This window comes from Erpetoichthys calabaricus, chromosome 9, assembly GCF_900747795.2.
Source record: "Erpetoichthys calabaricus chromosome 9, fErpCal1.3, whole genome shotgun sequence".
Lineage (NCBI taxonomy): Eukaryota > Metazoa > Chordata > Cladistia > Polypteriformes > Polypteridae > Erpetoichthys > Erpetoichthys calabaricus.
The window spans coordinates 138,300,857-138,328,855 of NC_041402.2; the positions used below are offsets into that span (position 1 = coordinate 138,300,857).

Here is a 27,999-nt window from a genome sequence, read left to right on the forward strand (position 1 = left end):
TGCAGTATCTTAGTCTCAGGATTTGAATCCTACTGATAATCAGTGGCCTGGCAGGACAAGGGTGATCCACAACCTCACCCTTAAAAACTTTCGAGGATCTTGAAGAAGTGGGCTCCAGCCTTGCTGCACTTTACAAGATTAAGTGTTGTTATCCTTTCCAGGGGAGGCTTCACCAAATGTTAACTGTTGGGATGCAATACTTTTGAAACTTCACAGAAAAACAAAACACTTCATAATAAAAATGTTTGTTTGGAAAATTATTGTGTTCAGAGTACCCAGCTTTCCTATATGTCTGAGCCCAAAATAAGGCACATTTTATATAATCATTTTATACATTCATTTTCACTCAGTTTTATGATGGATGCTAATAATTCTTGATCAGTAGCTGTAAACTGGCCTTATTAGCCTTGACTCCTGTGTTCTGATACTTTTGTTATTATTTCTTATCCAGCTTGCTTTAAATCATTTTTAATTATAGCCATGTTTAAAATGTGCACATCTTAACAATGAGGCAGAACAATCTTTCAAAATTACAGGAATGAACCTGAAACTTAAACAGACATATACAAAATGCTGGGGATCAGTGTAAGAGCAGATTCATAAATAAATAAAAATGTAAATGTCTATGGAAATACCATGTAACCACATTGTACTGGCAAGTGAAATGTACTAAAAGAAACATTCATTGTGGGATTTATGAGAAATATGCCAGAAAGGGAAAAGAAAGCACTTTATACACTAGCATAGCACCAGCACTTTAAATAGAAGTACAAGTGGAAAAATGATGAAGAGATTTCAACATTCTATTCATGGCTTATTTCTTATGATGTCTCATTTCTCTATTTACAAGCAGTTTAAACAAATTAAAACTTGTGCATTCTTCTTGTCCATAGAAATTTCAAGGTAAGAAAATGTTAAATTTTGAATTTGAATTTTGATCACTTTGTTTAAAAAATAATTTAAATGACTAGACCAATTATGAATTGAGATAAAAAAAATGGAAATACAAGTACAGAAAAGCAGTAAAGAGTTTAAGTCATTTAACACTAAAACATATTGGCTAAAGCAAATAACTTCTATGTAAACATTGATTCTAAAAGGTGATATCTAGATCAGCATCAGTCCTGGAAATAAAAACTGGCTTTTTTACACTACTGAGGAAACCAAATGTAAAAGTGTCCTGATGCTGTAAGTGGTCTGCCAAACAGCTGGAAAGGGGTGGCGGGGCAAGTGGCTGTAATGTTGGTTTTCATGCGTTGTACAACAATGACAACCAAAAAGGCCTGGTAATATTATAATTCATAAGTAATAAGGTTATCATTTCCTAGAGATTAGGGGTATCTATTGTACACCATTTTACCCTGTATTAAATAACAAAAATAATTGTATTCAGATATTTGCACTCGGCCCCTGCTTGACACATTTGTTTTGTAATGTCCAGAATCGGCTTGTAAGGTTAAGGCTTTGTTTTGTACTTTTTTTTTTTCTTTTTTTAAACTTAGATTGTGGAGGCTTTATTCTGGATTTCTGTACCGTGACTATAGTTCACTTGTTGCAATTCCATTGTCTGAATAGTCGCAACTTATCTGTATCTTAATAAACTGCCACTTACAGTGGGGCAAAAAAGTATGTAGTCAGCCACCAATTGTGCAAGTTCTCCCACTTAAAAAGATGAGAGAGGACTGTAATTTTCATCATAGGTATACCTCAACTATGAGAGACAAAATGAGAAAAAAAAATCCAGAAAATTCCATTGTCTGATTTTTAAAGAATTTTTTTGCAAATTATGGTGGAAAATAAGTATTGGGTCACCTCCAAACAAGCAAGATTTCTGGCTCTCACAGACCTGTAACTTCTTCTGTAAGAGGCTCCTCCGTCCTCCACTCGTTACCTGTATTAATGGCACCTGTTTGAACTCGTTATCAATATAAAAGACACCTGTCCACAACCTCAAACAGTCACACTCCAAACTCCACTATGGCCAAGAACAAAGAGCTGTCAAAGGACACCAGCAACAAAATTGTAGACCTGCACCAGGCTGGGAAGACTGAATCTGCAATAGGTAAGCAGCTTGGTGTGAAGAAATCAACTGTGGGAGCAATTATTAGAAAATGGAAGACATACAAGACCACTGATAATCTCCCTCGATTTGGGGCTCCACGCAAGATCTCACCCCGTGGGGTCAAAATGATCACAAGAACGGTGAGCAAAAATCCCAGAACCACACGGGGGGACCTAGTGAATGACCTGCAGAGAGCTGGGACCAGAGTAACAAAGGCTACCATCAGTAACACACTACGCTGCCAGGGACTCAAATCCTGCAGTGCTAGACGTGTCCCCCTGCTTAAGCCAGTACATGTGCAGGCCCGTCTGAAGTTTGCTAGAGAGCATTTGGATGATCCAGAAGAGGATTGGGAGAATGTCATATGGTCAGATGAAAAAAACTCTACTCGTCGTGTTTGGAGGAGAAAGAATGCTGAGTTGCATCCAAAGAACACCATACCTACTGTAAAGCATGGGGGTGGAAACATCATGCTATGGGGCTGTTTTTCTGCAAAGGGACCAGGACGACTGATCCGTGTAAAGGAAAGAATGAATGGGGCCATGTATCGTCAGATTTTGAGTGAAAACCTCCTTCCATCAGCAAGGGCATTGAAGATGAAACGTGGCTGGGTCTTTCAGCATGACAATGATCCCAAACACACCACCCGGGTAACGAAGGAGAGGCTTTGTAAGAAGCATTTCAAGGTCCTGGAGTGGCCTAGCCAGTCTCCAGATCTCAACCCCACAGAAAATCTTTGGAGGGAGTTGAAAGTCCGTGTTGCCCAGTGACAGCCCCAAAACATCACTGCTTTAGAGGAGATCTGCATGGAGGAATGGGCCAAAATACCAGCAACAGTGTGTGAAAACCTTGTGAAGACTTACAGAAAACGTTTGACCTCTGTCATTGCCAACAAAGGGTATATAACAGAGTATTGAGATGAACTTTTGTTATTGACCAAATACTTTTTTTCCACCATAATTTGCAAATAAATTCTTCAAAAATCAGACAATGTGATCTTCTGGATTTTTTTTTCTCATTTTGTCTCTCATAGTTGAGGTATACCTATGATGAAAATTACAGGCCTCTCTCATCTTTTTAAGTGGGAGAACTTGCACAATTGGTGGCTGACTAAATACTTTTTTGCCTCACTGTATTACTGTATTTTTATATACTGTTAAGATGTAGAATGCAAATTGCATTGTCTTTTTTTCTCAACATGCTTAGACAGGTGAATTGAACTTGATTCTATTTTTGCTTGTCCTTGTGTGCAGACAACAGCCTGTATTTTTTTAGTAAAATAAAACAAAATCACTGACTTTGTTCTGAAGTCCCCACATTAATAAGTTGGTGCAGAAGAGCATTTTGATGCTGTTAAGGAAAGACTATTCAGAATTGAATTCAAAATACTTCTAGTGCCGGTTAGCATTCCAACTATTACTAATTTGTTTTACTCTGTTGAATCTTCTCATTTTTACTGCAGATAACCATGTTTAAAAATTGACGTGATCATGCAAGTTCTTGTCACACCGTGACAATCTTCAGATTGTTAGATAATATGCTGCAATGGTAATTTTCCCTTGATAGAACAAGCGTTTCACCTCTTTGGAATTTTCTGTATTATTTACTTGTGATAGATAATGTGGTCTGATCTTGAGTTACATCATTCTTATAGGAAAACACACTGCTTAAACTAATAATATATAATTTTACTTCTTTTTCTAAATGTTGAGTACATTTTCTCAACATTCACAAACCAGGCTCCATAAATGGCATGAGCCTCTAGACCTGAAGATTTTGACCAAAGCTAACTGGAGCTGGTTGTTCAATTAGTAAAGTGAAATTGAAGCCGAGTGTTGGTTTAAAAAGGCACACAAAGTTTGGTTAATGACAAGAGTCCAGTCTTCTCAAGAAAGAAATGCTAGACTTAAACCATGACTCAATCCTTAGAAGAAAATTTGTAGTGAAAAATAAAGCTGAAAAAGTCTACATAAGCATTTCTTAACAACTGGGAATCCATAAATCCACAGTAAGACAAAATTGTCACTCTATTATAAAAACAAATCTTTGGGAGGGAGACGAGACGTGATCTTCTCGGAAAGACAATTTGAAGTCCCGCGAGAGACACATTAACTTGCTCCCAGCCCTTAAAAAAACGACAAGCAAAACACGCAGCTCGCCAGCAGCAGAAACCCAGCAGATGATCCGACCGCTTCTCCTTGTGTGCATTCAGCCACCCTGAACCCCCAAACGCGAGCAGAAGAGATGCGAAGTGGCAAAAGGACAGCTGCTGTACAGGCTTTAAAATGATCGACGGTCAACACAACAGCAGATGATCCGACGGCATCTCCTTAGCATGCATTCAGCCGCTCCCCCCCTTCACAATGCGAGCAGCGTTATATGTCCTGTGTGAGAGAGATTTAACCACGCCTGGGGCCGGAAATAAAGGACAAGTATTGTTTTTACAACGTTGCGCAAGACAAGGCAGTGAGACATCATTTAAAACAAGTCCACAGACATCTAACCTAGCAGTTGTTGGGTTGCTTTTGGCAGAAACGCTTCATGTGCTCCCAGCTCTTAAAACAACGACAAGTGATAAGCAAAACATGCAGCTCACCAGCAGCAGAAAGCCAGCAGATGATCCGACCACTTCTCCTTAGCGTGTGTTCAGCCACCCAAACACCACCCCATCCCACCCCCCACTTAACAATGCGAGCGGCAGAGATACAAAGTGGCAAAAGAACAGCTGCTGTAGAGGCTTTGAAATGAGCGGGCAGCGAGACAAGCAGAACACGCAGCGAGACGAGCAGCAGAAAGACAGCAGATGATCCGATGGCATTTCCTTGGCGTATGTTCAGCCACACCCCCTTCACAATGTGAGCAGCGTTATACGTCCTGCAAGAAAGACAGATAACCATTCACGGGGCCAAACATAAAGGACAAGTATTGTTTTTAAAAAGTTTTAAAATAAAAGTGAAAATAATGCATATGTAACAATTCCCATGAAAATAACAATGTCTTTAAATTGTATATCCGGTAAACCAAACCCGGGGGTGGGCGAGTGAAGCGAGCAGGGGGCGGAGCCCCCTAGTTTACTAAGAGTTGATCACATTTTAAGAGTACAGTGATCCCTCGCTATATCGCGCTTCGCCTTTCGCGGCTTCACTCCATCGCGGATTTTATATGTAAGCATATTTAAATATATATCGCGGATTTTTCGCTGCTTCGCGGGTTTCTGCGGACAATGGGTCTTTTAATTTCTGGCACATGCTTCCTCAGTTGGTTTGCCCAGCTGATTTCATACAAGGGACGCTATTGGCAGATGGCTGAGAAGCTACCCAGCTTACTCTCTCTCTCTCTCTCCCTCTCTCTCTCTCTCTCTCTCTCTCTTGCGCTGACGTAGGGGGGTGTGAGCAGGAGGGCTGTGTGCAGCTGCTTCCTGAAGGACATGCTGCACAGTGCTTCGCGTACTTAAAAGCTCAAAGGGCACGTATTGATTTTTGACTTTGTTTTTCTGTGGCTCTCTCTCTGTCTCTTCCTGCTCCTGACAGAGGGGGTGTGAGCTGCCGCCTTCAACAGCTTTGTACCGGCGGTGCTTCGCATACTTAAAAGCCAAAAAACCCTATTGATTTTTTTTTTGACTGCTTGCTTTGCACTCCTTTGAAAAGGAAGATATGTTTGCATTCTTTTAATTGTGAGACAGAACTGTCATCTCTGTCTTGTCATGGAGCACAGTTTAAACTTTTGAAAAAGAGACAAATGTTTGTTTGCAGTGTTTGAATAACGTTCCCGTCTCTCTACAACCTCCTGTGTTTCTGCGCAAATCTGTGACCCAAGCATGACAATATAAAAATAATCATATAAACATATGGTTTCTACTTCGCGGATTTTCCTATTTCGCGGGTGGCTCTGGAACGCAACCCCCGCGATGGAGGAGGGATTACTGTAATTCATATTAAGAGCCAGGTAATTCCAAAGGGCTTTCACGGAAGTGTTATCTTTATAATGCTGGGAAAGTGGTCAGTTGATGGTATCTCATAAACTTCTCAGTACTTAATTGTAAAACTGCATTTATTTTTACACTCGCCTACCTTGCCAACTTAGGACATTTTTTTTTCTCTTATCAACTACTGAAGGAAGACATCTGTGCAACAAGAAACAACATCAGTGACAAAGGGTATAGCTCAGAATGCTTTACACGATGTCAAAGAAGTAGTTACAAGCAAAGAAAAAACACATTAAATTTAGATAGAATAATAATGAATAAATATTTAGGGATGTAACAATACCATATTTTTCTCAGACAAGGTATGACTACCAATACTTTTTCTAGTATTCTCTGATACCAAGCGAGGCTGTAATTAGGTTGGACGATGGTATTTGTTTATGTCCATGAACTGCCAACTTCACTGTTAATGTCAAATATAAGACTCATAATTTGGAATAAAATAATTTAAAAAAAATGAACAAATAACTCAAAATAAGGTACATTACAACACAATTTTAAAATGGCTGGAATTTCACAGACAAATCAAAAATTACATACAATTAATGTAAGCCAAGCCAACATTGTTTCAGGTCTTTCAGCATGGGATGCAATAGTAAAACACAGGAATTTGGCTAAACGTGACAAGAACATTTCTCTTACTACTATCCCATTTTTTAAGATAGCTATCTCAGTGGCATAAAGGTAAACAGGTCAGAAATCACTGAGGGAAGGCCTGCTACTGGACAGGTCTACGAGTCTTTTGGGAAAGTAAGTAGCAGATCCCATTTGATGAACAGAAGTATCTCTGCATGTTCACCTATAAGCTTGTTTCTCGTTTCATACTTAGACATTTTATGTAAGTACTTGAAGAGATTGTTCCAAAATGCTACATATTTATTTTAAGAAATTTTCACAATTAAGGATTTATTAGCCACCCCAGAGAAGGAATTAATAATAAATACTTCCAATTTATTTATGCATATTCATGTTCAGGACACAAATTTGTGAAAATCTGTCACATTCAGTTTCAATAGAATATGCATCTTTCTGAGTGAGAATGAGATATATGGAGTATATGGAACATTAAAATAATGAATTAGGATAGAAATATGAAGTGCCTTGAGCATGGGAAAGGCGCTATATAAATAAAATGTATTATTATTATTATCTTTCCTAGACAAAAGCAAAAATAGAATTGCTCCAGTAAAATAATCAATTTGAATGCAGAGTCGTCGATATCCATATTACTAACCGAGAATGCTAAACCGGATGGACGCAGGGACATCCGGCCATGGGCCGTAGCTGCAAAAAGACGTACTGCGCAGGCGCCCCAAGAAATGAGGCTCCGCGAGAGGCGGCCGCGACCACAGAAAAAAGGAGTGAGCACAGAAAAAAGGAGTCAAACGCAGGTGACGCACAGCGCCGCACGAAAGCCATTGCACACGAAACTAGCACACAAAAAAAAAGAAGCCGCTCGCGCCCACCTGCAAGCCCCCCCCCCCCCCCCCCACAAGAGGAGGATTCAACAAGCCCCTGGCACACAAAAAAAAAGAAGACGCTCGCGCCCCACCAATCCTCCCCCGACGCACAGATACCGAAAAAGCACACAGCGCCGCACGAATCCCATTGCACACGAAACGGGACCCACACAAACAGGAGGATTTAACAAGCTCCTAACGCACCAAAAAAAAGAAGCCGTGACCGCCACACCAGGCCCATTAGAGATGAGACATGGCACACGAAACATTCACAACAACGACGAATCAGACCCACAAACACACTAACATCAATAAGAAGTGACACCCAAAGCCCCATTTCTAAAGGAACCGTCCATATTAAACATACGTCATCTCAACACCTTCACACTAGGCAGCATAGGTGGATCTCCTTACAATAAAGCACTATTAACCGTTCAACTGCAGAAAAGGCTCCATATTAACAGTGAGTGCGATCCTCCTTATTACTTATCCATATTTCGCATGCTGAGGAACAAACAAGTCATGAATACACGCTCACGGGTACAAAACGATTCGGCTCGGATAACAGGACCAAACACACGAACCCGCATGAAACAACAAAATACACGGCGGCGCATCTGCATTACATCCTACAATAGTTCATTTGATTTTGCATCTACCGGAGTAAATATCAGGTCACCAAAAGGCAATGACCCATACCGCTTTCGCGTATGTGGACAAATATTACATCGCATTGGAACAGTGCACCCTGAAACAAATCAAGAACGCAAATATGCACAAATCACGTCGGCACCTACAAAGCGCTTCTGAAACCGCGGAAGAAAAAATGTCTCGGCTCCAAAAACACATGTCACTCCTTATTCCAAATACCGGTCCCAATCACAGAGACATCGGTATCCACTATGACAATGCACAGTAACAATGCACGTGACATCCGTCTTGCCACACTATTAATTATAGATGAATGTACAATGGCATCCAGTCACTTACTCAACACCATTGATAAACTTCTACAAACGTTGATGAATAATAATATTCCCTTTGCGGGAAAGGTTCTTTTATTAGGAGGAGATTTTAGACAGTGCTTAACTATTACTCCACTTACAATGCGCTCAGCTATTGTTCAGTCCACCTTAAAATACGCGGACAATAATGACATTGCGTTGATGAATAATAATATTCCCTTTGGAGTAAAGGTACTTTTATTAGGAATAGATTTTAGACAGTGCTTACCTATTGCTCCACATGCCATGCGCTCAGCTATTATTCAGTCCACCTTAAAATACGCGATGACGTCATATAAACAACACGAGACCGAACTACGATACATATACAGGCACGAGACCTGATTGGTGAATACGAAGAAACGAACAGTCCGCATATTAACAGTGAGTTCGATCCTACTTATTACTTCTCCATATTCCTAACGATAAAGATCAAACAAGTCATCAATTCACGATCACGGATACAAAACTAGACGGCTCGAGTAACGGGACCACAAACACGAACCCGCATCAAACAAAAAAATTCACCTTGGCGCGCTTCTAAAACCGCGGAACACAAAATGTTACGCGAACAATTGGCTTTGCTTTCTAAAGATACACTTGGTACAAAACATGCGATTTCCAGATCCCGAATATAACAATTGGTTATTACAACTAGAACATTATACACTCACCAATACAGATGGACTTCACCCAGATATTATTACAATTCCTCAACCCTTCATCTGCGACGACTTACTTACGGAGATATTTGGAACAGTGGTCTCATTAGACCAAATGCCCCTTTTAACACAACTCACTATATTATGTCCAAAAAATATTAATGTTGATCACATTAATAACCAGGTCATTTCATTACTTCCTGGAGAGGCACGGCTCTTTCTAAGCTCTGACAAAGTTGACTCTGATGACGACAATGAACATCTGAATTTCCCCTTAAAATATTTGAACACTATTAACCCAGCCGATGCTATTAAGAAACCTTAACACTAAACAGGGTTTATGCAATGGCACACGTTTAGTCGTCAACACCATGACACACAATGTTATTCAAGCAACAGTTCTTACAGGATCACATGCTAACAATACTGTTCTAATTCCTAGAATTGACCTTACGAGTTCTGACCTAGAATTACCTTTTACATTGAAACGCCGACAGTTCCCCATTAAACCTGCATTTGCCATGACCATCAACAAATCACAAGGACAAACCATGGACAAGGTTGGCATCTACCTCTCTGAGCCCGTTTTTGGACATGGACAACTTTATGTTGCCTTCTCACGTGTTTGACGTTCATCTGACGTTAAAGTTAAAGTTATAAATGCTCCATGCCAAGGAAGACTCATTCAAGGACAGGACACCATCTTTACTACTAATGTGGTGTACAAAGAAATATTCCAATAAACCATTACTCTGTGCCAAACACTGTATTTTTTGCTTTCTATATGCATCATCCACACCTGCACACTATTCTATATCTAATTCATACATCTCACTCTTTGTCATGCCCCAACGCCAGGGGTTGGCGAGCGAAGCGAGCAGGGGGCGGAGCCCCCTAGTTGATGTAGATACACATCTCTCTGTTTTAAAAAAAAATTCTTAGAAGGAGACGAGACGTGATTTTCTCAGAGAGACACTTTCATGTCCCGCGAGATATTGTCAGACACATTTCTTGTAGAGAGAAAGAAACGATATTCACTCACGGGCAGTTATACGTTGCATTGTCATGATGTAATTCCAAACACGGAATCAAAATTCAATGCGATATTAAGGAAAAGGCAAAAGCGAAAAGAGAGCGAATATATGGACATAGGTGATATGATAGAAGTGCGCCGCACAAGATGCAGATCACGCAGCACTGCAGCAGCAGCAAGCCAGCAGCTGATCGAGCAAAGAGGAGGTAAAATAAAAACTGTTATTTGTTTCCCATTGTATCACTGTTTAAGAGGGGGTTTCGGAGGAGCAACCACGTCTCCTTGGGGTGCACCCCTTTTCACAACGTGAGCAGCAGAGACGCAAAGTGGCTGGTGTGTAGTGTAAGCATGGGGGGGACTGGAGGCGTTGGCAAGCTAAGCAAGCCCCCTAGTAACCAATAAAACAAAACATGTAACTTTTATGTTCTGTACTCGTTTGCAGTGTTCTACAGTAAATAACATAATCTACACTAATAATACTTCACATAATGAAGCAATGATGAAGCACATCACAGATTCTATTCGATCTGAAAAAAAACATACTCTTCACATCTATAAAAAACACATTTATGATCCGCCAATATTACTATGTATATGACCTTTGAGCATTTCCTTTCATTGATTAAAACGCAAATTGACAACAGGGCATTTAGTGTCCGACACAAACTCTTCAATTACAAAAAGCATAGAAGGTAATGAAACGTTTCCAAATTAATAAAATACCTGTAAAATATGTTAACGTAGTTTACATAGTGAACTTCGTTTTTTTTTTTTTTTTTTTTTTAGTAAGCCATCTTAGCATTAACCATTTGGTTCTCCATTTAAAAATAGAGTATGCAAACTAGAAAAAAACAAACAGTGGTACTTCTATACGTGCTGTTTTTAACTTAAATGCATCACATAGCCTATTAAATGGGGATACCTTGGGTCCAGTAGAATGGCGATGCTGATTGTCCTCTAAGCGGGAGTACGGGAGTCCTCTAAGGCGGGATGCTTAAAATGTCCAAGTATTTTACACCCGACTGTCACCACATCTGTAACCCTTCACTGTGCAGCCGGAGTGTATGAGCAACACAGGAAAAGCCTGGGACTCCCGCTTCATCAGTGTCTTTTATCATAATTTTGGCATTGTTGCGGACCACAATGTGCACATAACGTTTTGGAATGGCCCAAGTACCAAAAATTTACTGAAATGCATCTACTATTGCGTGGCCTGTAATGGGAGCCACAAAACTGCTTTGCATGCAGCATTACCCGCTGGAGAGCGAAATTCTCATCTATCCACTGTGCAGTTAAGGTGATCATAGACATCGGACAAACATCGCTGCTCCACATGGCATCAATGTATTTTTAGAAGTACGAGTTCAAGTCCATGAGCAATGTATCCAAATAGCACAATCACAAGAACTTCACAAAACTAATCAAGATTAAAGTGCAAGGAATGTTAAATATGGTGTTGCCTGTTTATAACAATAGAAAGATAGTACAGTGCACAATCAGAATGACAGCACAAGCATATGAAATCAAAAATATGGGTCTCATATTAAGAGTAAGTTGTGCGTTGTTCTATGTAATAAATACCTCAAAGCTCTGAGGACTGTTACTTGGTCCTTTCACAGTTGGCTCTCTGTAATTGTATAGTAGCTATCGTCCATACTCCGATTTTCTCCTTAATGCCAAAAATGTAGGTTAGTTAGATCAATGAATGTGCCTCAGTACTGGCCCGTGTACCAGCAGATGGATGTTTCTCCCACATAGGGCTGATTCCAACTGTAACAAAATATTTCTGTGTTCTTTAACACTGCATCAGATGAAGCTGATCCGTAATGAGTAAATGAATGACAACACAGCTAGACATGAGCATTTTGCATGGGCACAGTACAAGGTAGTCTTTGAAGACATTGACTGTACTGTTTCTGCAAGAATATGTAGGGTAATTAAAGTCAAAATGGGTGAAGGTGTGCTGCTGAGGAGTTAAAGAAATGCAGTTAAAAATGGCTATACAGTACATGAGGTGTCTGAATATGCACAGAAGTGAACTGCTTGGTAGTTATTTGCAAAACTTTAAGAGTCAACTACCTTGGCAAATTAGGGTTCTTATTATCTTACCAGCTATATCTTCAAATCACCAGTGCCACACTCGCTCGACCCACAGAACACTTTTCATTTTGAGTGTGTGGTCATTCTGTGCTACCCAGGGCCTGATTAAGACCTTTAGAGGCCCCAGACACTTAAAAGATTTTGGTGCCCCCAAAACAACTGAACTGAACAGTCGACAGGACTAAGGTAAGAACGATCACGTGAGCCTCAGTGGACCGTGTGGCAGTTACTAGATCTGTTGTATTCTCAAGATTAATATACTGTATATTGTCACACACGTGTGATAAGGAGACAACTAAAGGGCCTGAATAATTGTAATTCCATGCCTGACCAGGGGGCGGCGAAGCACACTAATTGTCTCTCTCAATCCCTTACAAACCATTCTCAGGAAATCCCGCCCGGTTCTGGTGCCACCGACGACGTCACTTCAAGTTCTAGCGCTGCCGATGATGTCACTTCCAGTTCGGGCCCTGATGACATCACTTCATCTGCTTGTATTTAAAAGCCACTATTTTAAGTCAGCAATTCAGTTCTGTTTTGGGCTCACATGAATAACGAACTCTGACTAATTTACCTCTTTGCAGCCAGGATATAATATACGCCAGTGGTTCTCAATCTGTGGGGCGGACCCCCTTGGGGGGCGCGAAGTAACAAAAAGGGGGGCGTGAAGATGTGAAAAAAAGAAAACAAGAATCAACAATATGAAAAATACATCTATTGAAACCAAAACAAATTAACTTAAACTACATTCTGATACTAGAAAAATAAATATAGAGTTAGATAAATGTTGATAAAAGTTAAGGTATAATAAAATATGCATCTATGATATATCATTGATTAAAAAAGAACAAATTGGTATTAGTGGGCTCCTTTCAAAAAAACGTTAGGGGGGGCACGATTAAAACTGTTATGAAAACTCGGGTCGCAAATACTTAAAGGTTGAGAAACGCTGATATATGGGTTGCTGCCCCAAACCTTTTCATGTCTCATCATGCTTTTTGTGACAACATCATTAACCTCTATTATTACTATTTTATTATTGTTTTTATTATTGTATATATATGTATGGAGTTTTTTCATTTAATGTGGGAGTCCCCTTTTGTGGAACCTGGTTAACAGGCAGGGACCTCCATATAACTATGGAAAGGTACCCCAATTTGTCATAATATGGGAGAAAACCAGGACATCCTAGAAACATGGAAAATGTGAATTCTTATTAACCTTGAACTCAACCTATCTCCAGTCTCTTTGAGGTGACAGCCCTTTTTCAGTCTTCACTTATAAAATCCCAGGAAAGATTAAACTAATTTTATATAAACACATTTGTATTATGCAACCCTATTACATGGCTTTTTTAAATTCATGTTGCTGATAAAGAATATCTTCTGTTGTAAGTACTGTGGTGGAGTGATTTCTAGCATGTCAGTTGATAAATATTTTGTATGTCTTTATTTGTAAGCTCGACAAAGCAAATGTAATATTAGAGGCATGTTTTACTTCATTGGTGAGAACAGCGGTGCTTTGATATTAACTAACAAATCAATCAGCCTCCTCAAGCCAAACCCCCAACTGATTCAGGTTGTGAAATTTATATTGTTGTGTGGCGCATGTATCAAACTGCTTGGCAAGGTGATTGTGTTTGGACTCAGAGCTTGTATGCCGTCCCCCGCAGGAAGGTCAAAAACTGACTAAACAAAGTAACTTGTGGATGAGTTGTACCTGAGCACCTTCATTGGCAACTGGCCCAGGAAGGGCCAGGTAAAATAATTGTATTGGTCTGAAGCACGGCTATTTTTGATTGTTTTTGAATCAGAGGCAATTCTGTACCATTATTGATCTTTGGTTTGTGTTTCGTGGTAAGAATGGTATAAAGTTGGTCGCCTTGTGTTTACCTCTCTCTCACCATCTGGCCATGACGAGAAGTCCATGATGAAGGCACCTCTAACTTGGCAATCATACACGGCCCTGTGGTAGCAAAGCAAGCTAGACTGAAGATAAGCCGAGAGCCTCCTATGGATGCAAGACACACTGCTACTTATGCTGTAAGGGTATGGTTTACCAATATTCACATTGTATTCTGTTTCTTTAATATTTTGTGCATATTATCAATAATGCAGAATTAAATGTATAACTTAACTCCTGCCTGCTCTTTTACTCTGTCTAACTGCCTGAGCTTACAGATGCAGAAGGGAAGGGGGGAAGGGAGTGCTGAAGTACCTGACCACAGAGTTGTAAGTGTGTGGGATTTTAGACATTTTCTTAAGGTCTACACAATAAAAAATATAAAAGGGGAAGTAGGGTCACCACACGAAAAAACAAGTAATTGTCATTGCATTTTTCCTCTCTTTTGTCTAGAAGAAGAAAAACACTCTTTTGTTAACTCAAGGGCACAGTCACCATGAATAGTGATGCTTGTTTGGAGGGCATTCCAATCTGAAAGTATTACATCACTGCAGTGACTGTGGAAAGAGCTTTACCCAGGTCAGCACTCTCAAGACCCATCAGTTAATACACTCTGGAGAAAATCCTTTCCAGTGCTTGGATTGTGGAAAGATGTTCAGAGAATCTGGCAAACTAAGGAAACACCTGCTCAGCCACTCTAAAGAACTCTCCAAGTCCCAGCATGGGTATGGGGAAATGTTTATATCTGCTGAAAGTCTTCAGCAACAGTTCCTATCTGAAGATCCAAGTTTGAATGCAAGTACTGAGAACAGCAAGAAAGAAGAAATTAGGGAGCCAAAATCCAACAAAACGGCATTGAGTGTGTGTCATTGTAATCAGTGTGGTAAGCGATTCATTTGAACCAGCACCCTTAAAGTACATCTACTAATTCACATGGGGGACATCATATCACTGCAATGTATATGAACGAAGGTTTTGGAAGTCGGGAAAGCTGAAGAGACACCAACAGGTTCACAGTGTCAACACGCCTTATTACTGTGTTAAATAGTGGTAAGAATTTCAGACTCTTGGGCATATTTGAACAACACCAACTTATGTATTCTGGGCAGAGCCCATACATATGCACTGACTGTGGTAAAAAATTCAGTCGACTGAGCGACCTCAAGTTTCATCAACGTATTCATACAGGAGTGACCCCGTTCCATTATCATTGCAGTTCCTATTGCAAACGATTCAGAAGACTTGATGCTCTGAAAAAAACATCAGAGAATTCACATCAGGGGCCTTGTAGCACTGGCCACTGTGAAAGTAAAATAGAATTCATTGGTAAAGCCTAAGTGACTTGAGCCTGCTAAGTCCGTTGTAGCTTTTAAACAGATGGTTCATTATGCATTATCTCAGCTGACAGTTTACCACATACTATATATTGGTGACAAAACCAACCACTCATCTCAAATATTGGTACTACAATATTATAGTGTTTTTTTTATAAGCAGCATCTTCTCAGACTATTATGTGTAGTAGAGAAGATGTGAATGTGTGATAAGTGATCCATACTCAAAGTGGTATAAGAAATCATTGAGCATTATGTTACACTAGCCAACCCACGGCGTAGCATACGCCGCATAATTATGTATTGATGGGTGAACACTTCCTGAACGACACAGTTGTCCAAATGGGGTGGGTTTGTGGATACCACTGTGAGTGAATGAAAAGATGGACCTCTGGAGAGAGCAACATACAATTGTCCGTGACTGAAAGCGAGATCATCTGTGACGATAGAGGCCACGCTGGTGAAAGTTACTTCGTCGGTAGGGATAAGTTTCAGCACTTGTTCATTAAGGTGTAGCGAGTCTTCGTTGTTGACGCTTAATATAGCTTGTGTACTGAGTTGTTCCGGAGTCACAGTTGAGAAACACTTTTTTAATGTCTTTAAAGCACAGGGAAAAAAATGAACATGTGAAACATCCGTAATGTAATAAGGCACCAAGAAAAGTAACATTGCAATAATGCTATCTACGACCCGATCGCTGTAAACAGAAGTGAAAACAAAATCGAGCCCAGTGCTTTCTTTAATTGCCTTGTAGCGCAGTGGTAGTGTTGCTGCTTTGCAGTAAGGAGACTGTGGAAGATTTTGGGTTCACTTCCCGGTTCCTCCCTGTGTGAATAGCGCTTTGAATACTGAAAACACCGGTATATCAATGTAATGAAGTATTATTATTCTTATGCGTCCAGTGCTCTCTCTCTCTCGCGCGCGCGCCTATATGTGTGTATGTGTGTTGCTCGCTCGCACGTGTTCCTGCAGGCATACGCCGCATAATCATTTATTGATGGCTGAACAGTTCCGGAAAGACACAGTTGTCTAAAAGGGGTGGGTCTGAGGACACAACAGTAAGTGAATGAAAATATGGAACTCTGGAGAGAGCAACATACAACTGTATGTGACTGAAAACTGGTTTTGGCAGATACATGCATATCTTTTTGAAACTTTGGCCCTGTACCTTATTAATTGTCATCGCAAAGGCTAATCTAACAGGAAATTGTCTTCGTGTAAAAGTAAAAGGCAAATTATCCGCGACAAACAAACTGTTTTGCACGCTGCATACCAACCCACGGCATAGTATACGCCGCATAATCACGCCGCTTTTTTAATGTTTTTTAAGCAAAGGGAAAAAAATGAACATTTGCAAAATCCGTAACGCTGCTTTCAGTAACTACAATGCACACGTGTTTAATTTGTCGGCCACTTTTTGCCAGCCGTCTTTTCTGGTTTGGGCTGCTTTTGCAGTGTTACCGCTTGTGCATATTAAATCTTGAAATCCTTCGAGCAACTAATTAACTAACTAACTAACACCCACCCACCCACACACACAGCTTGTGTGAAAAAAATGCGCCTGTTCTTTTATCATTTTGTTGCAGCCTATCAAAGACTTGCTGATCATGTTTTCTAGACTCAATATACATTGGCTTTTCAATCAGCACAGGGGCGCGCATTCATCTCGGATTATTACATCCAGGTAGACTAATATGCTACACGGCTGCGTTTGAAAAACCGACTTATCCCGGATGAGTTTCACCGGCATTAATGATTAGGAATCTGGTTGGAACAAAACCCTGCAGCCACAGGGGTTCACCAGGACCGAGTTTGGGGAAACACTGCTGAACACAGACGAAACCGACTCAGGTGAGGAGTTGGGGTGGGAAAAGTAGTTGCAGCTATTGATTATTCAGTGTTGTTTGCCTGGGTGTCTGATCTGCTCGACGGGATCAGAAATAAAAGGAAAACAATGTGAAGGCAATGTCACAGGTGATCCTGTGGTATAGCGGGTCAACAGCTCCCCTTCAAAAGGCCATTTTTAAATAAATAATCACCACGCTCACAGCATAGTGAGGGGCGTGGAAGTTTGGCTGAAACGGTTTCCGGGTGGAGTCGTGCTGTGGGCGTTTCTCCCCTGTGCGGTGTGTGAGTGAGTGAGGAGAGAGAGAAAGCCGGTACGTTAGAGTGAGCGAGAGCAGGCTCGAAGGCAATGTGTTCCTGTGGTATAGCGGGTCCATAGCTCCCCTTCAAAAGGCCATTTTTAATCAGGCGACTGACAGTAGTGGAGTCAGGCACAGAGAAGGTCAGCTGCTGAGAGAGCGTCTCGACTGTTGCAGGGCCTGCATCGGTGAAGCAGGTGAGACGCTAATGAAAAAGAGGCACAGGGCTTATTGGTTTTTAAAGACTGCTTCCTTCATTGTGTTTTAACCTCAGTTTTAAAGGATTGTTTTAAGGATCCCATGGGATACCCCTCGCAAACTGTTTTAGACGCTGCATACAGCGATTCACATCCGCGAGAAACATGCCTCTATGAACAGTCAACGTGGCTCAGAGGTGCATGTGGACTCTAGCACAGACGAACATAAATGACGCCGTGTTTTCCGAGTCATCGTGTCCGAGTTGGTGGGCGTGGCTGTGTGAGTTGTTGTCGTATCCAATGGTCTTAGAGTTGGTGGGCGTGGCTCCGTCCTGCATACGCCATAGGTGTCTTACTTGTCGGCGGCTTAGTGAATTATATATATTGATGATTCATGATTTTAGGGGAGCACAAGATTACATCAACAAAATAGCATAACCTTCCAAATTAATTACTGTGTTAGACCTACCATCAAAGTACCTATTGTTTGTACAGTACCTGTGACTATGGTGTATACCTTCCTAACTTGTAAACATTTTGGTAGTTAAATGTTAGGTTTATGTGTAGTAAGTGGAGACCATACGGGGAAGTTAGTGGGCAGTTATTGATATTATATCTTTGCCTGTTATGCAACAGGAGCCTTTTTTCTTTCTTATTGCAAGTTATGTCCAAGCCCTTTCACTCAGATGCAAGCTTAGTTTACCAGTACTTTGCATGCTAGTGAAATGGTCACTAAAATGACAAGTATCTGTAGTTTTATTTCTTAGGGCAGAATATGTATTACTTTTTTATGTCCTATATGTCAGTTCAGTCTCCATATTGTTTATGTGAACACAAGATAATTCAGAGCCTAAAAGAACAAAAAATAAAAATAGATTAATATATAATAAAAAAGTAGATTTATGTTGGAACAGGCTTGCATTGCCTTCCTGGGAAAGACAGAATTGATTAATTGGTTCATGTTTTTCAGTTGTAAGTGTACATAGGAGAGACAAGCCTTAGTCAGCAACTGCATTATCACAAGAAGATGAGAAAGAGAGCCTAATGTATCATAACGACTGCAGAGACAAATTTTAGAGTTCTTTAAGGGGTGCCAAAAAAAGAAAATGTTTTAGCGATTAGAGCTTAGTTCACATAATGGCATCTGAAAAGAATTGGCTAACAAACAACAATACAGTCTGATCTTAAAAGAAAATTTATCTCAATGGCCCCCATAATTTGTTTCTTGCTTTAATTAATTTTGCAAACCAGAGAAGCGTGCAGTTTCCATCTATTCTTTTTAACTCTGTCTTACACTTGCTTATAGTAGAGAGACACTTTGTGCTGCTTTGGCAGTTTTGAATGAAAGGCTGAATACAAATGTAGACAAAGCCACAGTCTATGGCAGAGCAACCAAATGCTATAATTACTCATACTTTTTCACTTCAAATTCACCAATCAAACAACCAAGCAGGCCTTTGGTATTTTATATTAAGTAAGTACCTAGAAAAAAACAATGCAGACATAAGCAGAAGTTGTAAGGTAACCAATATAATGGCGCTAAAACTGGTGAGATATGCTTAGATCTTCTTTTTCTTGCTAACATTCTGGACTAACTGCAACTGATTGATGTCCTTCTTAGGTAGTCCAGTTAGGTGTGCAATCTATTCAACTAGAAGTAAAAGCATGAATTAACTCAGTATTTTCCTATGTTATAAGAGGTCTAAAATTTGCAATGTTCCTTATATTGAAAAATGCAGCTCTTAGTAATATGGTTAGTATATGATTTAAAGTTTAGGTCAGAGTCCAGTTCTGCACTTTCACCTTTACTTTCAATGCTAAGAGATCAAGTTTATTTCTAGTACTCTCATTAATTCCACTTTTACTAATGACTGAGATTTCTTTTCTTCCCTTATTTAGCTGGAGAAAATCCATGGATAAGTACAAGATAGACATTGGGTCAGAGAGCCCAGGCCATCAGGGTCATCAGGTGCTATAGATAGGTAAAGCTGTATGTCATCTACATAGGTAGTTCCACTTACGGTAAGATAATAACTTGACCCACAGAACACTGTCATCTTGAGTGTGTGGCCGTTTTTTTTTTGTTTTTTTTTTCATTTATTTTGCTAATATTAAAACCATAGAACCTACACTGAATTGCAGCCTGACCCCTGGATTTATGGAGTTTATATATTTTATTACCCTTGTAGAAAGACTGTAGTAATAAAACAATGTAGTTTAAGTCTAAAAACATTGATATCAAAAAGCATTTTGCTAGTAACAACCTGTTTACCATTAAACAACCTTTGGCCTTAGACATTTCCAGTAAAGAAGTAATATATATCTATCAGTAATTTAATTATGATGTGTAAAGCATTGATGTGTCAATGTTTATTCAAAAATGCCTTCTCACAGCTTCAGAAATTTGACAGCAATATAATTCTAACTGTTTGATGTACTCATATAGATAACGTGAGCGGCCTGAAACTGCACTGAGGTAAACTGCTTGGAAGTTCATTGTAAAGCTAGAATTATTTTTATTCTCGCCTAACTTGCCAACTTAGGGCACTTATTCTCTTACCAGCTATTGTTGGTAGTCACCAGGGCAAACAGTCACTCGATCCACAGAACACTTTTCATTTTGAGTGTGTAGTCGTTATCTAGTAGCTCGGTTCTATTGCTAATATTAAAACCACAGCACCTGCACCTTTTCAATCAAATCTCACTTTGCTGTAACACTGTCTGTATGAGAACTAGACTGATCACCAGTACATTGTCTTTTTTTACTGTCTTGACATGGTTACCAAGTGATGATCTCCATAGACCCTTGTTTAAATTGTGGCCTGGCCACTGCTGTTTAAATTACCAATCACGATTCAGTGAAAAGTCACTTTTCTATTTTTTTTGGTTGGTTGTTTGTTTTTTTCTACATATTTGTCATTTCTCACTTCTTGCTCATTATACCTCACTCATCTTTTTCAATTCTGACTTATTTAATTTTTTTCCCTTAAGATTAAGAGACATTTTATAGAGATATACCAGGTACAGACAGGTAGAGAATGCAGTTTTGATCTTTATATTATATTTTAACTAGGGGGCTTTTCCCCCTGCTCGCTTTGTTCGTCAACCCCCGTTTTTGTTTTTCCGGATACACACTTTTAAGATTTTTTTTTCTTTGAATTGTTGCTATTTCATTAGTTTCACTTTTATTTCTGAACTTCCGTAAAAACAATATTTGGAATATTTCGAGTCCCAATGTGCTGAATCTTTTTAATGAGGTCCATGAGATGTGTTTAATGACTTTGTACCATAATTCAGGATAGGTTTCTCTGTTTGGAATTTCAGCACAGACAAACGATCGACATCATCAACAGTTAATAATTTCTTTTGTGAAGTAACCAATAAAGGCATGTGAGGTATACTCCGTTTCTGAAATTTTCTTGATTTAAACTTCAAAGCCTTACAATATTTACATACTTCTGAAATATCACCTGTGTCCATATATTCAATCTCTATTCGCCTTTTCATTATTTCTCCGAGTAATAATTTCTCTTTCTTTGCGCTAATGCAATGTTTACTTTCTTTGTTTTGACACTGTCGTTTTTTTCTGCTTTCATATTGTGTATCTTGTTCTGCATGTGTTTTGCGCCTACGTTTTTTTTGAGGCTTTTGAATTCCGGTTTTCATTACTTCTAACCTGCTCTGCATGTGTTTGGCCCCCTTGTTTTTTAACCTCTTTATGAGATTTTACTTTGTTTTCTATTCTGTCTTTTATTTCTGACCTCGCTTTATCCTGCTTTTGTTTCAGTGACACCTGGTCCATGGTGATTATTTTCCCTTTTTTGAGTAATAATTTCCATTTGTTTGCACTACTGCGATCTTTACTTTCTTTTTTTTATACTTTCTAATTTTCCTACTTTCATATTCTTTAACTTTCTCCACATGTGTATTGCACCAACGTTTTTTTTTTTGAGCCTTTCGAATTCCATTGCTTTCATAACCTCTAACCTGCTCTGCATGTGTATAGCGCAAACGTCCCGACTGGACGTGCTTTTTTTTCAGTTCCACTTGTTCTGGGCTGAAAATTACTTTCCTTATTTTCTGAATTTGCACCTAGATTATTCTTTTTCTTTTTTGTCTCTCCAACGCTTTTGAGTCTGTTTTCTCCGCACTGCTTTCTTCTTCGCTTACTCGTCTATGTTTCATCTATAACGTATTGTCCTTATACGCTTTATATGCGCTGAGAGCCCTGGATCTGTGTGTGCTCAAAGCTAAAACACGACTGAGAGTTTTGATGACTGTGGTCTTATTTGGTTGTAAGTAGGGCGTGTCTTGCAAGAATCTCATGTTCTACATCATCGCGAGATGGTCCTGGGTCAATCTCTTGGCACAAAGTCTCATGTGTAAGGTCCCCGCGAGACGCTCCATGGCCAATCTCTTTAGTCTCGCGGGTCTTTTAAGTGTCTTCCGTGATTTTAACGTGAAGATCACATCTCGACGCCCTACTGTTTCTCTGCAGGATTTTTTTTATAATAGAGAGATATATAAAATCTAGAAAATATCTGTTTAAAATATCCAAAGGGCCAAAAAGAAAGGAAACTGTTTGAATATGAGCAAATACAGAAGGAGGAATTACATGAAAGAAGAGTTTCAAATTGTGAAGGAAGTTAGTGGGGTTGATGCCGTTGTTACTTTAGCATGTCTTTTTCGTCAAGATCAGATGAAACAGACAGAAGCTGATTGAGGGCAGATGTCACATAAATGGGAATTTTAGGAAAAAATACTCACTGCACTAATGTTAGATGCCACCACATTTATTTATTAGAATGGAGTCCGGTTTGACTCTTTATGCACTTTAAAACCCAAATACAATAAACCTTTTAAAATATCCTTTTTATTAATTGAAATTGGGTGTCATATACAAACAAAATGAAACACAGTATAACTCTAAACTAACTCATTCATATAAAGCAACCATTTCAACCAAATTATACTCCCACATTTGTGAAGAAATTTACCTTCACCTGTGAATTTCAAACAAAACATCCATTCCCTAGACCTGCCAGACTTCACATAAAGTCCCCCTCCTTTTAATCAACCCTACACTACACTCCATCACACACACCCACACAATTAATTCCAAACTTCTCTGGGACCTCCAAGTGGAATCTTGCTGTCCATCTTTAAAGTTAGGCTTCACTTGAGACACATCAGTGTTCCAGGGTGTCTTTAGCCAGTAATCAGCTTAGTCCATTGGCCATACAATCAATAATCCCACAGGAGAAGTTGAAAATCACTTGGTGTCCAAATTTCTGATTAGTCATCTGCAGGTCTCAGACTCAGCCAGATCATTTGTTTTTTTTTGTGCATCTCTCAGTCTTACTCATTTCTAGTTTCTGTCATGAATGCATAAATAATTGCCAGTCATTAAAGTTATAATGCTTTTTTTTGGCAGCTCTTTGTGAGGAGGAAAGATTTATCTAAAATTATTGGTTAAGCAATGTGATAGCATTGTCTTGTCTGAAATGTCATTACATGGTTATGCAGGGTGTACCCTTCCTCTTCATTTTTGTCTGAGTTTGCTGTGTACAACCACTATATACATTAGAAACCCTTATCTTTTTATTATTTGTCTCTTTTGTGGTAACTTTCATTTATTCAGTGCATCTATCTATCAACCTTCTCACCTGTCTTACAAAAAACGAAAATGGCTAAATAAGAAACTGATCTGGTTAAAGTGATTTTTAGAAGAAGGCCCAGCAGAGACTGTATTTTTTGAGATTCCTCAGAAAGAACCATCTCCCCAAAAATCTGCTCCTTGCCTTTTATCACTGTTCCATCGAGAGTGTGCTTACGTATGGACTGTGTGTGTGGTACTGTAGCTGCACTTCTTCAGAAAGGAAAGCGCTCCACAGGGTATTCAGCACAGCGGAGAGAACAACTGGTTGTACCCTCCCCACTCTGGAACAAATCTACACCTCCCAATGCTGTAAAAAAGCAATAGACATTTCACAGGCTTCATCACATCCTGGACATTGCCTCTTCCAGCTTTTGCCATCGGGCAAGAGATACAGAGCAATGAAAACCAGGACAAATCACCTTAAAAACAGCTTTTATCCAAAAGCAATCATGGCCCTGAACTCAGAGTAAAACTGCCCCATATCATTCTCTCAATGTGTAATATAGACCTTAGGTCAACCAGTGCAATTTGTACATTTAACCAGTGCAATTTGTATATTTTGTAAAGTACTTTTATTACTATTTGGTTTGTTATTATTTTCCCTCTTCTTGTCTTTTTAACTATTATGCCTCACACTGAGTTGACTGCACCTTCAATTTCGTTGTTACTTTGAAAAAGTGACAATGACAATAAAGATCTATCTATCTATCTATCTATCTATCTATCTATCTATCTATCTATCTATCTATCTATCTATCTATCTATCTATCTATCTAAAATGGTGGCTGCATTTACTTTTATAGTTATGAGTACACAAATCACAATCATCACTTTTTTCTTACAATATTAGCCTCTTCTTGACTGGTAAATATTAGATGGGCATTCGATTTAAAAGGAGAAGATTGCTCTATACTGGACTACTGCATAGGATGCAGCTTTCGTTGCAGGCAGTTACTTAATTATTGCTGTAAACTGAGCATTTCGCTGAACTCAATCCTGAATTTCTTCTGTCATGACAGACATTCCTACCAGAGTAGTATGTGCACTCTCCAGTCCTCAAGGTTTTATCATTTTAGAAGATTCAATGTAAGGTAATTATACTCAATAATCATGACATCAGTGAGTGATGATATGTTGTATGTTGATTAGCACATGAAAGCCAGGCTTCTGTACATGTGACAATGATGACACAATAAAAAAAGGAGTTTGTCAAACATGAATCCTCATTTATAAAGCTTGTGTACACACATAAAGAGACTTGAAATGTGTGTACGGAACTTCCCACACAAATGTCGAGATTTATAAAAGAAAATATGCAAAAGCTTGCACATATTTATGGTAACTCTGGACCATGTGTATGCACCATTTCAAGGAAACTGTAAAATTGAGACACCTTTGATCAAGAAGAGAAATGCAGTCAGACCAACTAAATGTTGACTCCTGTGTATAATAATACATACCACCAAGTCGTTATTATAATATGCATTGATGTGACAAACATTAATTCTTAGAAGTGTTGAATATGATATGCAGACTCTATTTTAGTTCCCTTTCAAGAAGGCCAATGCAGTGTATTTGCAGTGAAGAGCTTTTTTGTTTTTTCGTCAGTCTATATAGCCTACCTGTTGTCACCTCTCAGAGAATTGCCTGACAGATCAGGAATATCTCTGTGTCCAGTGTGTTGAAAGCTGACTGAGGAGGCATTGCGTACTGTTTTCTTATGGTGTTGGTGTACATTTATTAAATATATTTTTGTCACGGTAACATCTGGTTCTCCTAATGTAATTGCTTATATTGCAATAAGTGCATCTTTGTTAACCTTAAGCTGTTACATTCTACTAATGCACAAGTCATCTGTGATGTCAGAATGAGACTGACAAACATCTCTGTGGCCTGGATCAACCTGTGATTCATTTATTTTGAGGCAAACTACCTTTGTCAGTCATTTTGGTACTGTACACAGCTTTTTGGTTAGGTAACTGGCTGAACCCTCAGTTTTTCATATGTTTTATACTATTCGTTGCATCCGCAATCATGGCATTCCATGTGCCAGGTGATACTGGCTGCTTGCTCAGACACTGCAATCTTACACCTTTCCCTGACCCCTAGAATGTAGGAGAGGCACTATCGTGCCACGCATGATTTTGTGGACTTAGCTGCGGAGCACAACAGATACTCCTGAAGGCAGGTGGCATGTCTCAATGAGTCAGGAGGGAATGTGTAGGAGTTTGATTAGCCTCGAAGCATGTTCACAAATGCACATTTACAAGGCGATTGAGATTTATAAACTATAAAAGTTTTTAAAATCTGGGTTTTTTTTAGCATAGGCATTCTCTGTTTGCCATGCACATATTTTCACGATCAAATCCACGCAATGTTTTACAAATGAGGCCCCAGGAGAGCCACAGTGGCTGGAAGTTTTTGTTCCTGGCACTTCCTTATACAGTAGAACCTCTGGTCACGAACGTTTCCAAACACGTACAAATTGGGTTACGATCAAAAAGTTTGCCAAAATTTTGCATCTGTTCACGACCACACGCTCTGGTGGCGAACAAAAACACTGGCGGCCAGTTTCCATATATGCTTTCGCATGCACCAATGATTTCCCATTTTCCGTTTCCCATTTTCTTTTGTTTGCGTATACAGGGCATAACAAAGCAGCTGATGTTGCAAAAGGAGTTATAATGTTAACCAAGCACAGGTGGAAAAACTGTTGCTAGTGTGGTTGAACGAGAAGCAACTTGCAGGGAATAGCGTAAGCGAGCCGATCATACACGAGAAAGCCAGGAAGATTCATGGCGATTTGCTGAAAAAAAATCCTTCTTCAAGTGGTGAAGGTGAGGAATTTAAAGCCAGCAGAGGATGGTTTGAAAAGTTTTGCAAGAGAAGTGGCATTTAATTTTTTTTTTCCCTGTGCTTAAAACTCATAAAAAAAGTGTTTACAGTGAGCGGTTCATAAGGGTCTAGCGCGAACTCTTACAATGTTAGTTTTCTCTGTTGTTTAAGATTTTCTCAGTCTTATTCTATGTTTTTACATTTAGTTTACTATTACACTGTGCATTCTATGGTATAATTAACTATTTTTGTGCTTAAAAATATATATATTTATGTATAGTTCGTACGGTCTGGAACCTTTTAATTGTATTTACATACAATCTTATGTGGAAATTATGTTCGGGTCGCGTCCAGAGTTTTGGAACAAATTACGGTTGTGACCAGAGGTACCACTGTACTGCTGCTGATTTATCAGAATTCTTTAGCCTTGATTATGGTAGAATTGCTTAATTAATAAAGAGATGCAAAGCAAATCAACAGATGATAAGCTAACCCAGGGGTCTCAACAGTGGTGTATCTAGGGGTGGGTGGAGGGGGCGGTCCGCCCCAAGCGGCACATTTTTGGGGGTGGCATTATTGGCCAAAAGGATCAGTACAATTCATGTGTAAGCAGCAGGGTTCGGAAAAATATCACTCATGAATGAAAAAAGTGAAATTATCTGATCTTTATCCACAAATGCTTCAAAAATAATTTTCAGACTTTCCTTCTGTGACAGCATCAGACACAGTAGTTTAAATTTATGAGGCAATAACAAAAATAAACAAACATTATTTGGGTAATAATTTCTAGGAAGATAAACAACTAATTTACAATTTATAATTTCGTTTTGTTATCAATCCGAATGCATTCTTGCTCTGCGCAAAAAACATTCCCACCTATCACTTGTACACTACAATGGTTCTGGTTTTTGCAGCGTAATTATCTTAAACTAATAATTAGAACACGGCTTACCAGTGCGTCTATACTATATTCTTGTCTAGTTGATGCTTACAAATAATTATATGTGAAAAATTATTACAGTTTCTCTATATATGAATAAATCTATGCAAAATGTATCTTAATGTTTCTCTATATGTCATTTTAATTTTCTGTTTACATAGGTTAACATATTCAGATATGTCGGAGGGTGGCAAATTGACGCACCGCCCCACCCTGAGCAGCACAAACTCTAGCTACGCCAATGGGTCTCAAACAGTCAATGAAGGCCACCATTTTTATTACAACCAATTCCCTAAGTGTTAATTAAATCTGCTATTAAATTCTATGACTTGCCATAGAAGTAATTTCTAAAACATTTTTTTCCTGAAGTATGCAAGGAAATGTTTTGTGGACCAGAGCAAATCTTCATTTTTACCTTTATTGCTATTTTATTGAGACAAATATTGCATGAAAGACAAAGACGAAAATGGGGGTCCCATGTTAGTCTGGTCATCTTTTCTCTCTCTTTGCATCTCATGATTGTTTGGCTGCTTATTAAAGAAAAAAATGCAGGATTTAAAATACAAGTCATTTCAAATCAAAGCAACATGGTATATTCTATTATCAATCATTAGTAATTGGTTAATAATAGAGAAAGTGGCAAGAATGAAAACCTGCAGCCACAATGGCCCTCCAGGTGCCGA

The 27,999-nt window shown here is 39.2% G+C and overlaps 1 protein-coding gene across 4 annotated transcripts in view; it reads left to right on the plus strand.

The window, feature by feature from the left end:
- Positions 1 to 27,999, plus strand: part of LOC114644861 (zinc finger protein ZFP2-like) — a 64,686-nt gene that overhangs the window by 26,180 nt on the left and 10,507 nt on the right. The window contains exon 5 of one of the 4 annotated variants that reach the window (XR_007935830.1): positions 15,617 to 15,669. The exons of 2 other annotated variants lie outside the window; for them this stretch is intronic. The gene's annotated coding sequence lies outside the window, so the exon portion shown is untranslated. Of the gene's footprint in view, positions 1 to 15,574; positions 15,670 to 27,999 lie in introns of those variants that run through there. One more of the 4 variants, XM_051931803.1, reaches the window with a different exon arrangement.